The sequence below is a fragment of the Numida meleagris genome, chromosome 3 (genome assembly GCF_002078875.1).
Source record: "Numida meleagris isolate 19003 breed g44 Domestic line chromosome 3, NumMel1.0, whole genome shotgun sequence".
NCBI classification, from domain to species: domain Eukaryota; kingdom Metazoa; phylum Chordata; class Aves; order Galliformes; family Numididae; genus Numida; species Numida meleagris.
Genome location: NC_034411.1, coordinates 55,002,949 through 55,020,901, shown reverse-complemented (window position 1 = coordinate 55,020,901; position 17,953 = coordinate 55,002,949).

Sequence of the window (17,953 nt, the reverse complement as noted above, 5' to 3'; positions counted from 1 at the left end):
TACCTGTTTGGAAAAATACGCTACTGGAAACATGTTAGATGTTTAACTTTAAAGAATGAAATTTATTCCTGAAATTACACTTTGGTTGTGTCCTATAAAGGCCAATATAAGATCAAACATCATTTTGACAGTTACAAGTTCTTCCCAAATGAAAATGTGAGAATGATAAAAGAGAAACACTCAAAGATGAGCATGATACACAGAATGTCAATTATTCTAATCTTCCTATTAAATCTACAATAAAATCATCATGGCTTGATCCTACCAGCCACAAGAGAAGCTTTCATTTAATTTATCTTTCACTAGTTCATACTATTACTTGTGTTGTTACAGAAAGTATGGCTACAGCACGATGTGCCTGAAGTCCCTACCAGTGAATGGATCATGGCCCTATTCATTCTACAAGCATATTAGTAGCCTAGGGGCCTTAATCTCAAATCAAGAACTGATCATGCAAGTAATTAGTTTAAAGATGCTTCCTCCATAACAGAGCTACGCTTTAGAGCCGTGTCCATGTTCCATTAAAAACTGTTGCACAGTGGCGCAACAGAAGTTTAAGTAACACACCACTTCTTCTGCCTGACCTATGGTATTTTTTTGAGAAACCCATTTAGTATATATGTGAAGATCTCAGATGATAGAGAACCTTATAAATATCTATATGCATTTATTCCACAACTAGATTGGAAGCTGAGTCTGGATAACCATGACATTTAATATTCTCTGTAGCATTTCAGGCATTTACCTTCAGAAATTGCTATCCTGTGAAGTTACTTACTGTAGTGGAAATGCTGTCACAGTCTGAACCAGTTGAGCAGCTGGAGGGAAGGCAGGGCCAACCTAGGGGAGCTCAGGTGCATGCAATGCCCCTGAATGACCGGAAGGGGTGCAGCCAGGATCCGCCCCTTCCCAGACCTCGTTTAAGGGTTGGCAGTGGAAAAGAGAGTGTTTCCTTGGAATTCTCTGCATGCCTGAGGCCTTCAGAAGGTAAGCTGATTCTTTCTGTGTTTGTGTGTTTTTTTGTGTTTGTGTGGTTGTGGTTTTTTTGTTGTTTTTTTTTTGTGTGTGTGTGTGCACGCTTATGGCTGTTGCATTTGAGCAAATCCTCACTTGCTGCAGCCTGGGATGTTGCTGCTCTGCTGTCACTGCTGTGCTTTCCATTGTGTTACACTTAGTATTTAAAAATAAATTGCCTTAACCTTGTTAGTTTATCCAGGAAAGGACTGGGCTTTTTGAGCTGTGGTTTTCAGATCTGAAATAATGATTGTAAAACTCTTCAGAATTCTTTTCTACCCCTGAACCTTAATTTCAGTTAAAGGCTGAAAGCTTTTGTTTAATGCCCAATAAGAGGACAATCCAAGAGATTTAATGTGTTGCCAGAGTATCTGTGTAAACCAGAATGGTTCGGATGATACATGCTACTCAAATCACTTCAAATAATTTGTATTTCTATTCATCTACTGGTGCTACTAGTGAAGTAGTTGAAATTTGATTTTGTTTGAATTAATTTTTCCTTTGTCTCCCCAGAGATTCCAATTTAGCAAAGTACTTACCTTCTGTTTAAGGGTAGGCCTTGTGTGCAGGCATTCTGGTTTTTTTGTTTGTTTGTTCTTTTTCATGTACTAGTATGTTTTCTTAATAATTGTTTTGGCTTTGTATCAGTATTTCATAGACAGACTGATTTCTGATTTTAGTATTTCTTTATAACACGTGACATCATTTTATGTCTGTAATATTATAAACAATGTAACTTCTTGGGCAGAATACCCCTCTGTGTGTCTTACTGTGCTCACTGTTTTGGATAAATTGTTGTACTTCTGTGCTTCTTTCCCAAAATGTAAAACACGAGACAAAAAGATAGTGTTTATATACAAGTACCTCTGAATAAAAACAAAAAAAGCACTGTATAAAAACTAAATATCATGTGCACCAGGAAAAAGGACAGAAGTACTTAAAAACGTGAATTTAAAACAGGACCACGGTATTCAAAATACTACAGAGCTCCTTAGATTTAGGGATGATCTATAAACATCCATGAATTCCTAACTGAACTTGTTTTTTCTGTACTGAATTTGAAACTGGCACTTCTTACATCAAGAATCCATTATTATTGTAATCATTTCTCTAATATGTTAGTTGTTTATCCCTGGGAGCTTTACGGATATAATGACAATGGATTAACTAATTATTTCTCATTGTGAAGATCAACTCAGTTCAGCATCTGATAAATCTAATTTATGCATAAGGGCATGTCTCAGCATCAGGAACCACAACCTGATGAATTGCAGGCTGATGAGATGTCTTGGGCTACGAGATAAAGAAAAGAAGAATTTCCCTCCTGGCTTTCCTCAGGGATGGGATAAAAACATAGTTTCCAGCTGTATTCCACAAGTTGTGCTCAGAGTTGCTAATTAAAGGAAGGATTCTTCTGGTGCTACGGAGATATATTCATAAATGCTGCTCTAAATTAAAATCACTTGTATAAAAACTCTAGACTTGGTTTCAGAGATCTAAGGGTCGTTGCTGTGTGTTGGGGCAGCCAGCATGTTATATATGAAGGAAGGAGTTGTTTGCTATGCCTGGAGGGGAGTGGGCAGGAGCATTTTCCATCTTTTTTTTTTTTTCCCAGAGGTTTTACTGAATGTTTGGCTTAGTTATGGTTATTAACTATTGACCAGAACTTGACCAGTCTACTCTGTCCGGTGTATGATATGCATGGTATTATGTTCAGAGACAGCGTTATATGTAAAGGCAGCAAGCTTTCTTTCTGCTCAAAAAAAAAAAAAACCATGATTTAAATTCTTAGCTATGATTCTCCCCCTTCCTTAATGCTTTCTTGAAAATGACTACTGAGAATACTCACAGAGAGCAGGTTTCATGTTTAGATGGTGTCCCTAAATGCTGTGATGGTTGACCCAGACGTGAGATTTACAAGAGGAATGAGAAGACTGCTCTGAGCTGTCTGATTTCTTGCCTGTACAAGGAAGAAATTTGGTTTGCACATGTGCAGTTATTAGAATTATTGAACTATCTAGCTATGGTTATTAACTGATTTGAGTTGACTGATTTACTTAGAGCTTTAAGTTGCATTCCTGATAGGTGATATGCACGTTTATTAACAAAAGTGTCAGACTTGTCTACAAAGTATGGTGAAACTCAATCTGCTTCTAGTTAGATTGAAAATGCTACCTTTAGTGAAACATAGTAAAAAATGGTATGCTGCCTTGACTCCAGTTAGCAAGTCCATCTCAAAAATTTGATTGCATTTCTTAGAGGAAAAGAGCTGATCTAATCAAATGGTGTGGAAAAAAAAAAGTAACAAGAAGGAATGCTGGTGGACTGTATCGCTCTTCTTGCTCTGTCTGGAGGCTGCCATGTGTGAGTCACTGCACCCATGAAGTTTGGTACATTGCACTTGAGAACTGAGCTGCTGCCAGGTAAATTGTGCCCTAGCCTGGTACTAGTAAAATTCTGCTAATTGTTTTTGCAGCACTCAATCTAAAACTTGAAAAATCTCTCAAGACAATACATAAGGAACAACAAGAGAACTCTATACAAGCTCTGTGCAAATACTGCATTTGCACAAGAAGAAAGAGAAAAGTCACCATTCCTCTAACAGTTTTTCTTCCCTTACAAAACATGTTTGGAATCTGCATCTTGCAGTTACCCCGGCAACTCTCTAGTATCACAGGATGCAATGTCCCAAGGCTACACTCTATTACACTGCACGATCTTTTCTTTTTCTCTTGCTCTGTAAGATTTAATGAAGCCCATCAAATTTGCACAAATGCCCTATTTACTGTACAGAAATTACGTCAAAAGAAATGATGTTGGCTTCCTTTTAATGCCTGAGGATTGGCAAATGATCATGAAAGTCAATTGCTGTTCAGCTTGTTAAGTGATGGCATGTATCTTCTGCCTTGTCTAATTACAACAAATCAGATGTTTTCTGTTGTGGAAAACAATAGTAACAAATTACTAACTCTTGTTTTTTTAATGAAATAGTATATGTTGAGATTCAATTGAAGTAGAGCATTGGAACATGAATTTCTGTGGATGTATTCTCATTGGTTTATTTTTACTGTGTATGTATAGGAGAATTCAGGTGAAATTTTCAATCTTTACAGTATACATCACTGATATTTACATTCCGAGCAGAATGTGGACAATCTTTTTCATCAAATTTTTTCAAGTATAGTCTTTAGTAGGTTACAAAGAAAAAGAAATGTATAATGATAAGCAGTGCACTAGCATGCAGGATGACAGAGATAATCTACAGCTAATTTGCTGAGTGCACACAAAGAACTGACATCATGACAAGAGAACTAATAGGAAAGAACATGAAGCACTGACATCTCAGAGTTTCACTGGAGACAAAAGAATATACACAGTGATTTCTATGTGGATGCATATTCTTTATTGCTAAGCCAGTGGTTCACTAAGAAGTGTTTTTACCTTAAGAGTTTACCAGGATATCCCAATAACTCCTATTCACGCTCTTTGTCTAACTTCTGCACGTAATTTCAGTGGCTATAGCTTTCCATCTAACAGAACCACAGTTAGTGGTGACAGCCTTTGGCTCTGTATAAAGGGTGCTGCTGATTTCCTTCACTTGTCATTTTGCTAAGGCGAGGACTAGATCGATCAATCAAATCTTCAAGGAGTTGCATTAAAGAAAATAACTGTTGTTTAAGCCTCATTTAAGATAAAAGGCATTTCTTCAGGCTGTTTTTTAATAAAAACCTAACTGGAAGACTGGAAAAGGAAAAAAGTCTGTAGCTTTCTATTTTTGAGACCTAACAATTGAATAAGTGAAATAAATCATGCCCATGACTTCATGTTTGAGAAATTGCTTCTTAAATCATGGTATTGCCCACGGACCTCTGGTTTTTGCACTTGCATCTGGCATAAGGAGACAGAATGCTATGACAAAAATTTAGTGTCTTTTGTAAATACACCAGCAGCAAACTTCTGCTACCTGTGAATGTAGCAAATACTGTTCTCAAGGTGTTCAGTCCATTCTGTTTCTATCAGTTTCCCATTCTGTCGTCTTATTCATGATCAAGTCTGCGTATTTAATCTCAAACATCTGTAGTTTACTTTAAAACAAAACAATTGTAAGATTCTTACAAAATTCATACATAAATTATTGCCGTGACATCAAAACGGAAAAGGACTGAAATGTCTTCTTGGCTGCTCTTTTTTTAAGACAGTTTTGACGTAAATTGTATGGACTTGCCTTCTTTTTGTTCTGTCTCACATTTCCTTCCTTTGCATTTCCCTTTAACACATTCTCCTGTCTCCCATATCCCTGCCCTCAGTCCAGAGAAGTCAGTGTCACATATCCTGTTCTCCACATGATGTTCATTTGCATTCAACCACTTTTGATTACTGTAATGAGTGTATTTAGTAATTATCATCAGCCTCTTCTATTTTTCCAGGGCAATACCTGCTTTAGTGAGTTTCATATTTTAAAAACATGTGTTATACTAGCAAAAACTTAAATTCGTCCAGGACAATGCTTGTACACATTACCTAATAAATCAATAGCTTTCTACAGTAGTATTGAGTAAATTTACAGTTGACCTGATAAAAATGACTCAGCTGAACTGAATCCATCAGCCAAACAGTGAAGTGGTTCAGACACATTTACTGGGATGTATAAGAATTTTCTCTATACCTCACAGCAATTTAATTTCATGAGCACCTCTTCTTTACTTAATGAGTATATTCAGTAAAATGTTAAAGAGCAAAAGAATTAATAAATTGCTTAATGTGCATGCTTATTGCACTTTCAAATGCTTTCTAACTACTAATTATGGATGAAATTGTCATCCCATCAGAAGGTTCATCCTGCAATGAGAGAATGAAGTAAAGAAGTGCAAGAAGTGTCTGCCTGTTGCCACTGTTCTTTTGAGTGTGATAGGTGCTGAGCAACCACAAGTGGAATATGTGACGTCCTTTCTGAGACAGCAGACAGTCTGAAGTTGTTGGTAGTGCTGATGGGATACTTCTTTTAGAAAAGTTTTTCAGAATTTTGGATTTTAGACAAAAGATCATGAATCCATTCCAGTCTTTGGCCATTACTAGTACACGCTGAGTATAGTTATTGCTGCGTCCAGCAGTCCTTTCTGGAAAGCTATTGCCTAAAGCAATGTGGACACATTGTCTACAAGAGCTTCAGAGGAGCCCCTGATTCCCCAAGACTAGCTGTTAGCTGAACTCTGCCTCTGTGGAAGACTGTGGCTCCTGCTGAGCTGCAGCTAATGCTATCATTTATTTAAAACGTCACTCATTCCACAAGCAGCTACACAGAACTCTTCAAAGATCTGAGCAGATTCAAAGATCAGAGCACAGTAAGCCACAGTTCCACTTGCAGATTTGTAGATAGATTTTTGTCTACCTGGATGCAGTCCTCATATCTATGCTCACTCACTCAGCAGTAGAATGGAACATGGGCTGAAAACAACCTGGGCGGCCTGTATCTGTCTGTGCTGACATGACGTAACACACATCACGGCATCCCTTCCCTGGACTGTGGTGGTTTGTAAATTCCACTTTACTATAGATCATGAGTCAGGGAGAACCAGACAATGTTATTTCTCTGTTGGAAAAGGAAACAGCAGGCATTGTAGTTGGCAGGCAGATGGTTTAGAAGTCTTACCTCTGGTTTTTGAGAACTTTCTGGGAACTATCTGTATTTCGGGTAAGAGAGAATAGCTCTGAATCCATATGTGTACAAGAAACAGGAGTCCTGATCATCCACTGCTTCCTATCATCCTTTTTCTGTCCTATAACTCCTTTCTACCTGCCCTGGTTTTGGCTGAATCAGGGTACACCTATAGTACACCAGTGTTCGGTTGTTGCTGAGTAATGGGAGTATACCTGGACCCAAACTGGTGCTGGTGGGGTGTTGGTCAGTAGGCAGCGAGTGTATTGCATCTCCCCTGTCTTAGTAAATACATTTCGTCTCAACCCATGAGTTCTGTATTTTCTAGCTCTCTCCTTCCACCCACTTGGGTGGGAAATGAGCCAAGGGCTGTGTGGTGCTTAAGTTATTTGCTGGGTTAAACCACAACGCTACTAAAATCCATTCCCTATAGAACTCTGAATCCAATGGTGAAAAGGCACTTATGAAGTGGTAACGATAAGTGTGATCAATAGAACATACGTAAAGAGAAGCATGACCAATAGATCAAGGGAGATTATTCTGCCCCTCTACTCTGCTCTCATGAAACCCCACCTGGAGTACCGCATGCAGCACAAAGAGGACATAGAGCTGTTGGAGGGGGTCCAGAGGGGGACCACAAAGATTATCAGAATGCTGGAGCACCTTCCTGATGAGGATAGGCTGGGAAAGTTGGGGCTCTTCAGCCTGGAGAGTAGAAGGGCCCCCCTCCAGGGGGGGGACAACCTTATAGCAGCCTTCCAGTACCTGAAGGGGGCCTACAGGAGGGCTGAGGTACAACTTTTTATAAAGGCATGTAGCGAAAGGACAAGGGGAAATAGCTTTAAACTGGAAGAGGATAGGTTTAAACTAGATATTAGGAAGAAATTCTTTACTGTGAGTGTGATGAGACAGTGATAGAGGTTGCCCAGTGAGGTTGTGGATGCCCCCTCCCTGGAGGCATTCAAGGACAGGTGGATGGGGCTTTGAGCAACCTGGTCTAGCAGGAAGTGTCCCTGCCTATAGCAGGGGGGTTGGAACTAGATGATTTCCAACCCAAACAATTCTAAGATTTGCAGTTGGGGAGGTGTCCCTTCAGTTGTTCTACAGTGTGTGGGAAGCCTGGCAAAGAATCATGGCCTCCTAAGAAAAGAGTGCCAAACAGTGGTAGGAACTAATATTTCTAGTGGGAATGGGGAAGAGATTAGTGAGGGGAAAGCATAAAGAGCAGACAGGATGAAATCTTCCTGTAGCTATTGACAAATTCTAGTTCTAGGCTGAATCCAGCACATGATCCAGACTTCTCCTCTGCTTACTGAATGTTCTTCTTGCTCTTCTTATTTGTCTGTTTACTACCGTAAGCAATTACACCTTTAGAACAGCATCTATATTAGATAATTTTCATACATGATGCAAATAAAAACTTCAAGTACGGAGCATAAATGTAATGTCTGATATAGGAATGGTGGCAAACCCTAAACACGTTCTTCTGCTCTTATAGCTCTTCAATGGGGTAGAGATGAATGACAAGCAGCAAATCTCAGAATTCATCACTGTGTCTTTGATACAAACATTATTTATAATGCTCGTTCAGCAAAGCAAGTCTCTTGGGCTTTTCACATTTGCACAGAAGAAGTTTCCTCAGAAGATTTCTCGTGCTTCTGCCTCCAGTTACAGTGGAAAATCTTTCTCATAACTTTTCAGTCTCAACAAATAATAAACATGAGCTTGCTGTTGCTTCACACTGTGACTAAAATGTAAGGCCTTGAGTTCTAATTCCTGTTTTTCATATGAACTCAATCTCTTCCTTCTGATGCAGCTCAGTTAATCTCTGAGCATTTTTGAACTCAATTCCTTCTGTGTGGTAGTGCAGTCCACGTGTTTGTTTTGCCCTTAATCTGGGTCATATTTAGCCTGTTTACATATCTCATGTGTGAGATATTTTGCCTTTAGGATTAAAAATTAGACTGGAAAGATCTAGGTCTATGCAAAAACATCTCCTTAATGCTTGTTCTTTCTAGCATTGCCTCACTTTGCTGTTCACTTTTGCTTTCTAGATAGGTTTTTACCTTATTAGAGGTTGATTTGTTTCACTATACTTAGTGGTCTTAGTCATAACAGAAACATCTCACTCAGAAAAATATCATAGATGAAGGGCAGCTGCACTAGGTTCTCCTGGCTGGGGTTCTTTAAGCATTGCAGTTTCAATCTCTACCATTTTGATTCTGTACTTCTACTTAGCTGCACAATAACTTGAGCTAAATTGTAGAAGGAGAGGATATGTAGCAATACCTCATTATTGCATAGAATTGAAATTGCTTTAAACAATATTTAGCTTCTCTTTTACTGTGCATTTTTTAGTCTTCAGGAGGTAGATTCAATCCCCTAGTTTGGCTTGACCTTGATTCCTAGTGGTTATTCCTTAATTGTAAACAGAACTATTCCATGTGTTCGAACTTTAAAGATGAAATTCAGACAGTACAATGAAAGACAAATTCAAAGGAAGCTACTCTATGCATACCTTGGTATTGCAAGGATCTGGGAAGGGGACTGCATATTTTAAGTGTAAAGAAGGGATACCAAGCATCTGTTTTGTGGCTGAATCTGCAGAGGTCGCAGGGAAAGTGTTTGGCTCAAAGAGCAAAAATGCTTGTGCCGGAAGAGGGTAGGTCAGAAGTAGTAACAAGGAGTAGTAATTGAGGTCCTATCTGAATTCCACCTAAATCATTGTAAAGTTGAGCTTTCTCCATCAGACTGAAGAAGGCCTTGATAGTTATGTCCTATCTTTATCATAGTTCAGTGACTGGGTGGCATAGTAACTTCATAATTATTGCTGTGCTAAGCAATACCTCTGATACTAATTAACAGAAATACTGTCAGATCTGGTGTGTTACTGTAGCAGCAGTTTTTCTACCCTGTTTGGGACCCTATTTGTTTCACTTGAGTTTTGCAATGAAAGCATAATATACTGTGTATAATTCCAAACAAGGTATACTAAATTAAGTTCTTTCTTACATCTAATGCTATATATTGTCTTTAAATTATTGGAGTTTACTTTTCAAACTTCATACGGAAATTATCCAGTGATAACACTTCTACAGGAAAAAAATGGAAAAGCTGATTCCTAAGATATAGAGGATTTTATAGGAAAGGAACCAACTTCTCAAATTGTTGTTTACACTTGTGCTTTCAAGTCTGGAATATATGTATAGATAAGACAGCATTAAACATAAATAAAAATATGCATTAGTTAATTTTTTCCTACAAAAGACCAGTGGCATACTGAAACAAGTACTTCTACAATGGCTACTCTAAAAGTAATGCCTCCTACTTTATTCTGTTGGCCCATGATGTCAGAGGCAGATGGTGGTGGTATGACAGCAGAGGTTGAACCTTTCCACCAATAGTCCATTACATTTTGTTGCCATGTGACAGATGGCAGCAGAGAGGCAATCTGACAAATAGCATCTAACATGGAAGCACATGTGAAACAAAGGTGTGATTACAGTCAAGATGCATGTAATTGATTTTTTTCCACATGGGGAAAAGAAATGGCACCTGTTTTTATCAATGCTTGCTGAATGTTGATGGATACCAAACAGTGGATGTAGCACAGTGAGGCAGTGGGTGGTGCATTTCAGAAGTGGCAACAGTAGGTCACGTCCACTGGTGCAGATCATTACATGTGGCATGCAAGCTCTTGTTTATCACAGGTGAAAATGCATAGCTGATTGTGGTGGGTGTGTTGAAAAACAGTGTTTTGTAGCTGAGGATTTGCTCTATCAAATAGTGTTACTGTGCGCTCTGTATCTGTTTTATTTTCTATGGAAATAAATAGGCATTATTTTCAGAGTGACCTATGGATTACCTGCAGTGTTCACTGAACTCCTTACATTTGAAACTATTTCTTACTGTCTTGCTTACAATAGCATCATTGTCATGGTTTTATGATCTTTGGTTATTGGTATTCTGCATCATAACATCATGTAGTGTATGTACCTGGTTCTCAGAAGAGAAGAACTGCTACATTCCCCAGAGGACTGTGTGACCCTGTTACCATTTTCCGGTCAGAGGGAAAGATAAAAACTTGCACATCACGAGACCTGTCTCTCGTCCCGGCAGCATCTCCCTCCCCAATCATCTCACCGTCGGTATTAGAGTAAGGCCTACCTTAATTTTGGACACTCTCTCTCATTTTATCGGATTTATTAGCTTAAATTGTAGTTATGTTATATTGTGTTATTTTGCATTCCAATATCTTATTTAGTAAATTAGTTTGTTTCTCCTCAGATCGTTGCTGCTGCTTTGTTTTTAGGCCCATTTCCCTACCCTTTTTCCCTTTGCCTTTCCCAGGGCGTGGGTCCGTGGCTCCCTCACACCATTAGTCACAGAACCGGGCCAAACCAGCCCGTAAACTGATGACAATCATAAATGTCATCTTAACTATATTGAAATGTTTCATGGTTGTGAGAAAACATTTGTATTATTCATATAGAATCTGCGATAGGCTGGACAGCATATTGCAGTTAGATTTCTCAGAACTACATTTCTTACATTTTTTTTCTACTGTAGGACACTCCTATTGGTACATATTACATCAGAGATGACAATCTGAGGAGTCCATGTATTAATCTTATGAAAGTTAGGACTGAGAAAAGTAAGCTTGGCTGTGTTTATTTGTTGAATATTAATTTACACAGGTCCATGAATTTATCTGTGAGTCTATGAGCATCTGTGAGATGCTCATAGCATCAGATAACACTCTATTAGAAGAGAGAAAAACAAAATACTTCTCAAAAGGAAAGCTCAACTGTTATTGAAAACAACATTTTTATTGCAAATAATGCAGGATTCCAGGGTACAGGATGGAAGCTGTCAGTAAAGGTGTTGCACTGCAATAATCAGCCAAAATATGCCTCTAAGAAAGGATGGGTGATGAAAATTCCTTTAGTAGGTTCCCGAATTAACTTTCTGTGATACAATAACTGATGAGAGATGATTTGAGGAAGGGTAGTAAAAGAGGTCTCTCTTCTTCCATAGCATTTTCTCCGCAGTTTCTAGTAACCTAGGTCTGAGTTTTAAGTCAACATCGTGTTTTGATGGATGGACTAGATGAAATTGGTTCACTTGATGAGAGGATTTTTCCAGAGGACCCTGTCACATCATGAACAACTGAATTATGCATGAAGAAGCTCTAAAAAGTTCAGCAGCGCAAAGGAGGCATCCTCCAGGCAATAGGTAGGGTGAGGAGATAAGGGACTCGTTACTTCCATCATCTGACTTTATCTGCCACCTATAACACTTGGAGGAAGCTTTGGTCCTAGCTATGGACTGTGAAGATGTGGATGAGAGTTGTTTGGAATTGAGAAAGGAAGAAGCCAGCTGAAATAAAAGCAAAGGCTTGTCTCCTGTCAGTGGACAGGCCAAGGCAAGTTCCCCCACAGTTGTTACTGTATTCTGTAGTTTTCAAAACTGCAGATGCTTGGCACAACATTGAAGCAACCTGTTCTTATCCTCCCTCATTGGATCTACCTTCTCAGGAAGAACAGAATATGTCCGTTTTATGTGTTACTTAACACTATTGCATGTTCATGGAGATTGCAAATTTATGTAAAGAAAATACAGACATTAAGAATGATTGAAGCATCTCTACACTGTTAACACGGAATATATTTTCCATCATAAATTATAGCAGGTATCATCCATTAAGGTGAACAGTGAGCTCACACTGACCTCAGTTCAATGAAGATTTTGCCCATTACATATTTTCTATGTCTTTTGGCTGTTTTCAGCACTCTTAATGCTGTGTTAGGCAGGGAACATCTTTAATATTTGAATGACTTCACAGCAATTTCAACTACCTCTTTTAAAAAGCTTGGATGCCTTTCTCGTTTCAAATAGTTTGTGTAGAAAAAACTGATATGAATCACTACTTCTACCAGTTCTGTTACTGCAGAAATGTTATTGATTCTACATTGCTATATCTGCTTTAACTTTGCAGATTGTTTTACAAGTATGTGATGGAAGAGTAATTAGGGATGTTTTTGTCTAAAATGCTAAGGAAATGGAAATCTGTGACTCCAACAATGTCCTTCCTCTTCTGTAAAAAGTAATTGTTTTGGCTTGCATTTTGGACAGAACAGCACTGAGATTTGCGGTCTGAAAGAGATTAACATTGAGATCTGAGATTCGCTGAGAATTCATGGTGCTTTTGTGTGTTTGTAAGAGAGAGTTTTTCCCTGTTGCTTGACTTGGGAGTATTTTCTAGCTGTCAGTACAATTTTTCCCACTACGGTGGCTAATTTCAGTTAATGAAAAAAAAAACTTTTTGAAGAATTCACTGAGGAAAACATTTGTGTTTATCTTAGTAAAACTATATTTCAAATATTTGAGGGAAAAAAAGCTTGAGATGGAAAACAGCTTATCATTTGTTCTGGCCCTTCCTACTTGCTGGCCATAGGATATAAGGCACTCAACTGAACAAACAAGGCTTAAATTTTTTCTTGCAATACTTTTTAATTTCTGCTGTTTCACAGGTACACTCATTTTTTCTGACTCAACTTTTAACCTTGCAGTGCTGAATTGCATCTGGCTTGTTTTCTGTTGCTTCAACCTTCTTTATGGCATAGGAAATTATTGACTTTGGTTTCTCTCGTTTTAACTGGGCTAAACAACAGGAATCACATTAAAGAATTCATTTGCTAGAAAGAAGCAGGTAAATAAAAATGTTTGCAAATATCAGGGGTGGGCAAATGTGGGGACATATCAGCAACAGCAGTATTCTGAAAATTATATTTATGGATATGCTGATCATGCTATGTTTAAGACTAAAACTTTTTTCTGCATGTTGTTGTTTGAGAGGGAATTTGTGCTACTTACCTGTAGGTAAGCACAATGAAGACTAAAGTAGTCACCATTGGTGAAAATAAAATAGTTTCTCTTCTTTCAGGTAAGGAACAACAGTAAACTTTTCAGCTGTTTTTAAAATTTCCTGGATTTGAAATCAAATGGTTTATGAAGACGACGACTAATGCTTTGCATATGATCTGGTCATTTTAAAAAAAAAAAAAAAAAGCCACTTGGAAATTTGCTTTCTCACACTTCTTTTTTGATGCCTGGGAATTCCAGATCAACTTCTTAGTTCCAGATAGTGAAGCTCTTCATACCTAAATACAGTAACTGTAGCAACACTACAAACCACGCTTCTGACAGTGCGTCTGTGCTCAGACTTTAGGGGGCTTACCACTGCTGTGCATGCTACTGGTCAGGAAGCCTACTGCTACAGGAAGAAGAGCAAGTTAGTGGCACTGGTAATCCTATTGACACCTTTTGAGATTAGTGTAAATGCTGCAGAACAGAAACCAGTGACTAAATCCTATTTTTTCCTCAATAATCCTGTATGCTGTTATTTTTTAATGTAACTCAGGAGTCATGTCTGCTGAAAATCAAGGTCCATGGTACATTGTAGATCAGTACCACAAGCTAATGGAAATTTGAAACTCTCTTCCTGATGCTTTCATCCTGTACGGTACTTGTTGTGCTTGTTTAATGCTGTTTGTGTAGTATCTAATCCATTGAGAAATTACTTCTATGATTTTGCAATAGAATGAAATTCCGTTTTTTCAGAGATCTTTCCCATCAATAGAATCTATGGATAAATATTTAGAAGTGGAGAGGTTTTCTAAAAATTCAGTCACATTAGGTAACTCCAAATGTTCTTGGTTAAACCAAGAGAAATTGAAGTGTGGGAACTTCACTCCTTTTCCACAGATTTTAATATACTGGCCAATAAGAAGTTTATAGAGCAGAATGCAATCTATTGAAAATTTACGAACCACACAAGTAGCTATTTATCCCTGATAAAGAAAAAATTATAACCAATCATACACAGATAGTCATACCTAATTTACCTGTTGTTAAGTACTATTGTACCACCATATCATAAAGCACTCCCTACCTCATCTACTGTGTAAGTTTCCTTTTTTCAGTACACCACTTACCTCAATCCTGAAAGTATCTGTGCGTGGGCACCTAAGGATCTGTACATGCCTATTTGCCCTCTGAAATAGCAGGCTATTAGCAAATCCATAGTGCTGACCATCTGCCCAAATGCCCTTGTGTTCTCCCTTCCAGGGAAATGTCTGAGGTCAGCCTAAATTGCCTGGGTATCCACTACAATAACTGGGCTTAGATCACAACTGTTTTTTATAACCACTTCCAAACCGGGTTTTTAAAACTGTACTTGAGCTGCAGCAAATGTTGTAAGAGAGGAACCTTTCTCTCTTGCATAGGTCCTTGGCTTTGCGCTATCCAGGAAATAGAAAGCTAACAGAAACAAAATAATAAACAGATTTTCTTTTTTTTTCAATTCAGCATTTTGGGTTAGAGCAGAAGAGAGGAAGGGAGATTGGGAGCTCTGGAAAGGGCACAGAGGATAGTTAGAGGGAAGTTATTTGTCAGAAACAGTTGAATTTTTAATCACATTGGAAAAGATATCTGACAATAGGTTGGTAGGATCAAGGCTAGAAAGTCAGACAGAATAATGTACGGTTAAGTTTGTGGAAACTGGAGACCATTCTCTTGGCTCCTGAAACTCAGGAGCAGTGTCATCCTACTTATAACAGTGCTCAGTCAGATTAAGTCAAGCCCAGCAGTAGAAGCTGTGCACCAACATGCTAGCTTTTTGAGTCAGATAAATTAATTCTATAGTTACATCAGTAATTTGTGTCCTTGTTTTGGGATGGCCTTGCTCCCACTTATCTCCATACTTCTCTGAGGCATACTGCCCTCTGCATCCTGCCTGGGTCATTACAGACACCCCTGAGCCTCAGCTGATCACCAGCCTTACATCATCTTCAGATGATGCTGCAAATTCACTGAAAAGATTGTACAGATCCAGGTGAAGAGGGGAACAATAAGGGAGTCTGATCCACAGATGGTGCACAAAGGATGTTCACAACCAATCCCTGCATCTGTAATGAGACTGAAACTCTAGCTGGGGGCACTAATTTGTATGTAAGCAAACACTGGATATCTGCTTCCAGTCACTATCCAGCCATTCCACATATTCAGCATGGAGAAATCTAGCTTTACATTTTCCTAATGGTAACATACCCAGTATAACTTAGAAACTAACCTGCAAGTGTCCTTCTAGGGTGGGATATCTAAAAGCTTATTTTACACTACACTTTCACTGCAGTTGTCCACCACCTTCTTCTATTTTCATGACTACAGCAGACTGTGCCTCTGCTGGTTTTTCACCATTATTTTGCCCCAACAAAGAAAGATGCTACAGATTTAACTAAGGACATATTTGATCACAGGGTTCCCCAGCATCCTCAGGCTTCCTTGTTAAGACCTTAAGGAGAAGAAGCAATAACGTTGAGAGTTAGTGTATCATCTATGACCTTGCAATTCAGAGCAATTTCTGGGGGAGCTGAGGCATATGAAAGAGAAGTGAGTTATGAACTCTTGCAGCCATGGCAGCAGGTAACGAGGGATGCATCTTCTTCCGCTCTTTATTCCCACATTCTAAAATTGCTTTATTCCTTCAGACATTCAGACATTATTGACAGCTGTAAAAAGAGTAATACATCATCCCATGCTTGAGCCCTTCCTAAAGATGGCCAAGGTAGAATTTAAGAAGAAGGGAAGAAAGTGGAAAGTATCTTGGGAGGAGACACCTTTGTCCATGACCTGTGTCTGTCACTGTATCATGTGCAAATCAATTTTTTACTGGCACTCGGATATGTTTCTTTTGGTTTTTCATACAGTATGTCTGAGTATAGAGAGTGTGTTTTGGGTGAGGAAGATTAAGCAGTCTCTCTAATATCCAAGTTCCTTTCCAAAGTCCACAGTGAATGGGTGTGATAGACTGATGGGGGCTTAAGAAAAGTGATGCTATCCCATGGTAGAAGGTAGCATGTCCTAGCATCATCCATACGTGTGCCACCTATGCTGAGAAGAAGGAATCAGTGAAGGCTTGTCAAAGTGCCACTAGTGCTAAGCCATGGCTATAAAAGGAAGGCAAAGAAATTACTTAAGCAGGATTGCTTAGAAAGAGAGGCTCATAAATTTGAGGGATTCCCTGAACACTTATTCTGGAGAGAATTAACTAAGGTGTCTGTGTCTAGTTCAGCTCTTTTCCAAGAGTGGCATGATCAATATCTGCTCTTATGGCCAAATCATGTGCTTCAAACAATCCTGTTAACTGCTGTGAAAGAGTTATCCACTTGAGATTTCTGGATCTGCAGCAGATTACCTAATAATACCTATATTATTTTTTGTATTATCCGTCATAATTTCAGTGTACTTTCCTGACACATTCTGAACATCTGAGAGAGATACACGGCATAACCTCCTTCACCCTTTTCCCTCCTGTTGTTCCTGAACAAGATGTGCTCTTCAGCATTAGTATTCTAGTCACACATTCACATGACTGTACCCTATCAAGTTTCTGTTATGTCAATTAAGTTGTAATTTTAATCTTGCATTAAAGTTTCCAGCTCCTTCTCTTCACATGAATATATTTTACATTTGTGCATATGTTAGTTTGCTTTCTTTTTCTTTCTCCTACAACCCTTCATAAATAATCATTAACTTTTCATCTTTCCAGACTTTTTTTTCTAGGCTTCTTCTGGTTCCCATCTTTGCGTACATGTACTCATTTCATCTTGTCTTTCTCTAAGCAGACACTGCAACATTATGTGCTTCCAGGCCACTCCATCATTTAACCCAGAAAACATCTCCAACACAAAAACTACAAAGGCTGCTTCTCAGATGGCCACATGATCTCCAGAGATTGAGGTGGCCTCAGAGATAGTAGCTAAGACTTTGCATAGACCTAAAACGTACCAGCACCCTGACTCATAAAACACAGTGCACTATTAATAAGATCAATGCTAAAGTATAGAAAACGGAAGAAAAAAAATGGGATTGAATAGACATTCATAAATTCCTTAATGCCTATATTCCAAAGTAGTACCTATACTAAAACTGCTTGTGAACGATGTTTGCCCAACCCTACCTTTAAAAATAGCCAGTAATAGGACACTCTGGACTATCACTGCCAAGCTATTTCAGTATTTCACTCTCCCACCTTTAGTTTCTCTCATATCCAACAGCTTACCTTTGCTGCAGTTTACTTGTTCTAATCACAATGAATGTGGAGAAAATATATTCCTCTCCTCATTGCCCGTTACCTACTTCTGTACAGAGCCAGAACACATCTGGACAGAGGATTACCCCTGATTACCTATAATGTCACATTCCTAGAGGGGGTCCTCA